This window comes from Peromyscus leucopus, unplaced genomic scaffold (genome assembly GCF_004664715.2).
Source record: "Peromyscus leucopus breed LL Stock unplaced genomic scaffold, UCI_PerLeu_2.1 scaffold_841, whole genome shotgun sequence".
In the NCBI taxonomy this organism is placed as follows: domain Eukaryota; kingdom Metazoa; phylum Chordata; class Mammalia; order Rodentia; family Cricetidae; genus Peromyscus; species Peromyscus leucopus.
The window spans coordinates 37,704-43,250 of NW_023505774.1; the positions used below are offsets into that span (position 1 = coordinate 37,704).

At 56.9% G+C, this 5,547-nt stretch overlaps 1 pseudogene; it reads left to right on the forward strand.

Moving 5' to 3' along the window:
- The first annotated feature begins 437 nt into the window (after window positions 1-437).
- On the forward strand, window positions 438-5,296 carry LOC114710532 (annotated as a pseudogene).
- The last annotated feature ends 251 nt before the right edge of the window (window positions 5,297-5,547 follow it).

Consider the following 5,547-nt stretch of genomic DNA (forward strand, 5'->3'; position numbering starts at 1 on the left):
TGGTTCCTGGATCTGTGGTGGTTCGCCCATCTCGCAAATTTTGTTGGCTTCTCTCTGTCCCTTGTCCTCTTGGGTGACCAGCTCATTAAACTCCAGAGCTGGTCTTTGTTTTGTGGCCTTTGGGATAATGAGCCCACTCTGAAACGGGAGCTGCTAGGAGGGCAGGAGAGACAGCTGACAGCCTGAAGTCAGTGACTGAGGCCCCAGCCTAGGGCCTGCACCCCAGGTCTGGTCACATTCCTGAGGGACCTGCCCTCATGGCCCAAGGATGGCGTGGGGGAAGGGCTGGCAGAGATGGGTTCCTGGCTGCTTCAGGCTCCTTCTACTGACTTCCAGGGGAGACCAGGCTGTTGTGTATGGAGAACAGGGACCCAGAATCTCAAGATTCCTCGTCCGTAGGACCCAGAGGGTGGTGGTGGGAACACCCTCACCTGGGGCTGCTGTTGACTGTTTTGTAGGGGCGAGCCTCTAGACAGATGAACTGAGTTGCCAAGAGGAGAAGGAAAAGGCAGCAGATTGGTTCTTAGAAATAGCCCTTCCACTAGGTTCCATTTGGACCTTTTGTTATGTAAATATGACCAACCTTGCTTTAGCCATCCCAGGATGGCCTCCAGGTGTCTCTCTGAGACAGGGTCTCTCCATGGCTGCCCTGAACCCCTCTTATGTAGAGCAGACTGACTTGGAACTTACTTGCAGATATCTGCCTGCCTCTAGGAATACTAGGATTACTAGTCCTAGTACTAGGAATCGAGGCTCTGGGATTAAAGGCATGGGGCATCTACAGTGTACTTTAGGGGTTAGGTAGTACCCCCCACCTGCTCACACCTGGTACTAAGTCTCCCATTCTTTTTCTCCTCTTGCTTTGTTGCCCCAGGTGCTCATGGGAGTAGAATATGTGACCCTTCCTTCATGCTCCTCTCCTTTCCTCCCTCACTGATGCCGCCTGCCTTCTTCTTCCCAGGTAACCAGGCTTTGATCCTCAGGAAGTCTGCGTACTCAAGGAGGCCACCCCCGCCGGCTGCTGCTCACATGGTTTCTGGGCCCCTGGCACTCCGGTAGGCCTGGGAGAGGAGGACTCACCATGGTTTCTCGTCCTTGGGGCTTTGTGGTTTCTTCTCATACAGCCTTGGAGTATAGATTCTGTGCTGGTCTGCATTCCGTTGTATGTGCACAGTGCAGGCAGGCAGCCTGTGGGGTGGTGGAGACTTGTGGCCCCGGCCTTAGGCACATAGCCTTTCTTTTGTTTCTCCTGCTAGGCCTGAGGCACCAGGTATTTTTGCTAGCAGAAGGCACTGCCATTGCCCTGGGGCTGATATCTAGGGCCTACTGTGGTAACTGTACCTTAGGCTCTTTGTTTCTACCTAGCTGTAGAGAGGTTTGGTTCTCATCGCCTCAGCCACTAAGTCACCTGACTGGCTTTAGCTGCCATGTGCAAGGAGCAGGCCGAGCCAGCCCTCTGTCAAGTGCTTTCTGTAAGGCTGAGTGGTAGCATTTTTGTACATCGGTGGACTCTGGAACTTTGGGGTAAGTGGGTTTCTTTCTCTGAACAAGGGCAGGTGTTGGACTGAAGAGAACCTTTTGTCAAGTGTTGAGGGGCATAACAGGCCCACCCTAGTGACGGACAGGACTGGGAGCCTTTCGAGGAAAGGGCAGACAGACATGGGTAGTAGAGAGCTTCAGAGGAATTCAGCTGCTTAGACAGATTGGACCCGAAGCCAGGCATGGTGGTACACAGCACGTTCCTTTAATACTGGTGCTCCAAGAGGCAGAGAAGGGCAGTTTGTTTGTTTCTTTGGTTTTGTTTTTTTCCGAGACAGGGTTTCTCTGTGTAGTTTTAGTTCCTGCCCTGGATCTTGCTCTGTAGACCAGTTTGGCCTTGAACTCACAGAGATCACCTGGCTCTGCCTCCGAGTGATGGGATCAAAGGCGTGCGCCACCACCGCCCGGTGAGAGGGGTCAATTTTTGTGAGTCCAGGCTAGGTGGGGCTACTGGTTGGGGAAGACCCTGTCTCGAAAAAAGCAAGAATTTGGACCCTGAGTGGGAGATGTGAACTCTCTGTGTAAGCTGTTGGAGCCCCAGACTCTTGCTGTGGTTCTGGATGCTGCATTGCTGGCAGCTGTGTCTCCGCGGCCTGTGGGCTCAGGAAGCTTTGAGGTGGGCTCAGGCAGCCTCTTGGGCACTGGAGTCCCCATTGTGTAGAAGACAAGGCTGGCCATGTGGAGTTGAGTGCAGCTGAGATCTACCTGGAGTACTTCTGACCTCCTGGGACCTTTGGTACACTTTGCCGCCTGTCCTCCCCTGGAGTATTCTCCGTGGCGTGTCCTGCTGGGCTGAGGGCGCGTCTGCACAGGTGGACAGTGTGCTTGAACCCCACCTGCACACACTGCTGCTCTGCTAACAGGTTCCTTTGGAGACACACTTGTGTGTTTATTAGTATTTGTGACTACGAGAGTCTATACAGCCTGTCTGGAAAGGCCAGCTTGCTGCCTTTCCCAGGCCCCAGATGGCAAACTATATTTCCTAGAAAGGGCACAGAGCCTGTGAGGTTCACAGGCTCAGACAGTGTCCAGTGTCTCCTGACTCCTGCATAGTAGAGAGCTTTGTAAGGACCAGCAGTTACGGGAGAGAGGATGCAGGATCTGAGTCAGGAGCCAGCAGATGAGGACCGCTTGGCTGCCTGGAGGGGAGTTATCCCAGGATAGAACAAAGTTTGCAGGCAAAGGAACTTGGTTTGGTTCATAGGATTTTTTTGTTTATTTGCCTTTTTATCTTTTAAATTTTAACCTTTCAACATAATGAAATTACCACCACCAACAAAAAATCTATAAATCTGGGAAGACCCAGTCCTGTGGGTTTGCATGCCTAGGCAGGACTAGCCAGTGTCCTCTGTGGCCCTAGTCTATTAGAAGGGTATTTGTTGTGGCTTCTGTAGCCACCTGCTGGCCACTTTGTATGTTCTCTGCATGTCCCTCAGCCTGTGACTGACCTCTAGAATTGAAGTGGTGACAGAGTACAGTTCAAATCGACATTTGTTTTAGCGTCATTATTTATGGGTGTGAGTGTTTTGCCTGCATGCATGTGTGTGCACCACTTGACTGTGTGCTCCTGTGGAGGTCATAGGGGATCGGATCCCGGAACAGGAATCACGATGCATGGCTCTGAAGAGCAGCAAGTGCTCTTCACCAGTAAGCCATCCCTCCAGTCTAAACCCAGTTGGCTTGGCACCTTTCCTTACCATAACCTCTTTTTTTCATGTGAGTGGATGGCAGGGGGTGGGCAGGCACACCCTCCTTTCTCGTGGGCTGGGGCCTGTCCTACACACTGTGCCCGAGGAGGGTGGAATTGGTGGGCTCAGTGCATGATCTGTGCCAGGCCATCATGCAGGTTAACTATCCTCCTGTTCTTGCCCACAGGTGGTGCCCGTGGGCAGGGCGCAGGGACATGGGGCCAGACATGGAGCTGCCCAGCCACTCAAAACAGCTCCTGCTGCAGCTGAACCAGCAGAGGACCAAGGGCTTCCTGTGTGACGTCATCATCATGGTGGAGAATTCCATCTTCCGGGCCCACAAGAACGTCCTGGCTGCTAGCAGCATCTACTTCAAGTCCCTGGTCCTGCATGATAACCTCATCAACCTAGACACAGACATGGTCAGCTCCGCCGTGTTCCAGCAGATCCTGGACTTCATCTACACGGGCAAGCTGCTGCCCAGTGACCAGCCATCTGAGCCCAACTTCAGCACTCTCCTCACTGCCGCCAGCTACCTCCAGCTGCCCGAGTTGGCAGCCCTCTGCCGCCGCAAACTGAAGCGAGCTGGCAAGCCCTTTGGCCCTGGACGAGTGGGCGCTGCTGGCGTGGGGCGACCGACCCGTAGTCAGCGGCTGTCCACAGCCTCTGTCATCCAGGCTCGGTATCCGGGACTTGTAGATGGGCGCAAAGGACACCCCGCTCCCCAAGAGCTCCCTCAGGCCAAAGGGTCAGATGATGAGCTCTTTCTGGGCAGCTCCACCCAGGAAAGCACACATGGCCTGGGCCTGGGGGGCTGCCCCGCTGGTGGGGAGGTGGCCTGGGGGCCTGTGGCAACAGCACCAACGGGAGCAGTGGGGGCTGCGAGCAGGAGCTGGGTCTCGACCTGTCCAAGAAGAGCCCTCCACTGCCTCCGGCAGCCCCTGGCCCCCACCTCACTCCTGAAGACCCCGCCCAGCTGAGTGACGGCCAGCGCGACTCACCCGCGCCCGCTGCACCCTCCGCCCTGCCTGTTGGCAACAGCGCCTCGTACGCGGAGCTGGGGGCCGCTCCTGAGGAGCCCATGGATCTGGAAGGGGCCGAGGACAACCACGTGAGTCTGCTGGAAGGGCAGGGCGGCCAGCCTCGCAAGAGCCTCCGGCATTCGGCCCGCAAAAAGGATTGGAACAAAAAGGAACCTGTGGCTGGGTCCCCCTTTGATCGGAGAGAAACGGGGACTAAGGGTCCCAGCCCAGGGGAAGAAGGGGAGGGGCTTGGGGACAGGGTTCCCAATGGCGTTCTGGCCAGCGGTGTTGGCGGGAGCGGCCCCAGCGGGTCCTACGGGGAGCCGCCGTACCCCTGCAAGGAGGAGGAGGAGAACGGCAAGGACGGGAGCGAGGACAGTGGGCAGAGTGGGAGCGAGGCGGGCAGCGCCCCGCCGGGCCCAGTACGGTGTACGGCAGGAAGCTACGAACGGTGCCCTACGGGGACAACCTCTACGTGTGCATCCCGTGTGCCAAGGCTTCCCAGCCTCTGAGCAGCTCAATGCCCACGTGAGACGCACACAGAGGAGGATTGTTCATCAAGGAAGAGGGGGCGTATGAACCGGCAGCGGGGGTGCGGAGGAGGAGGCCGAGGACCTGTCACACTAGTGCAGCCTATGCAGCCGAGCCGCGTCCTTTCAAGTGCTCCGTCTGTGAGAAGACCTACAAGGACCCGGCCACACTGCGGCAACACAGAAGACACACTGGCTGACCGCCCTTCCCTGCAACATTTGTGCAAGATGTTCACACAGCGAGGCACTATGACGCGTCACATGCGGAGCCACCTGGGCCTGAAGCCCTTTGCCTGCGACGAGTGTGCATCGCTTCACCCGCCAGTACCGCCTCACAGAGCACATGCTGTGCACTCAGGTGAGAAGCCCTATAGTGCCAGCTCTGTGGGGGCAAGTTCACCAGCAGCGCAACCTCATCAGCCACCTGCGCATGCACACTTCCCTTCCTAGAAGCCAAAGACCGAGGGAGCCCTCTGCAGACTTGCCACGTGGGGACCCACCGCGGAAGGAGGAGTGAGAAGTATGGTGGAGGGCCGAGCCCCAAAGTCTGGCCCCGCCTCCCATACCCAGAGCTTTAATCAGCAGTGTACCAAGGGAAGTCAAGAGGAGAGCTGCCCGGGCCAGCCCCGTGCGTGTGGTGCTGGTGACTGTTCTACCTCCCGTCCCACTTGGCTCCCAGCTCCCTGAAGGGCTGCCGGAGAGCCGGTGGGAGTCCATCATGTGGGTGCCGGTGGGGCTTGGTCCCTTACCGCAGTCTGGGCTAGAGGA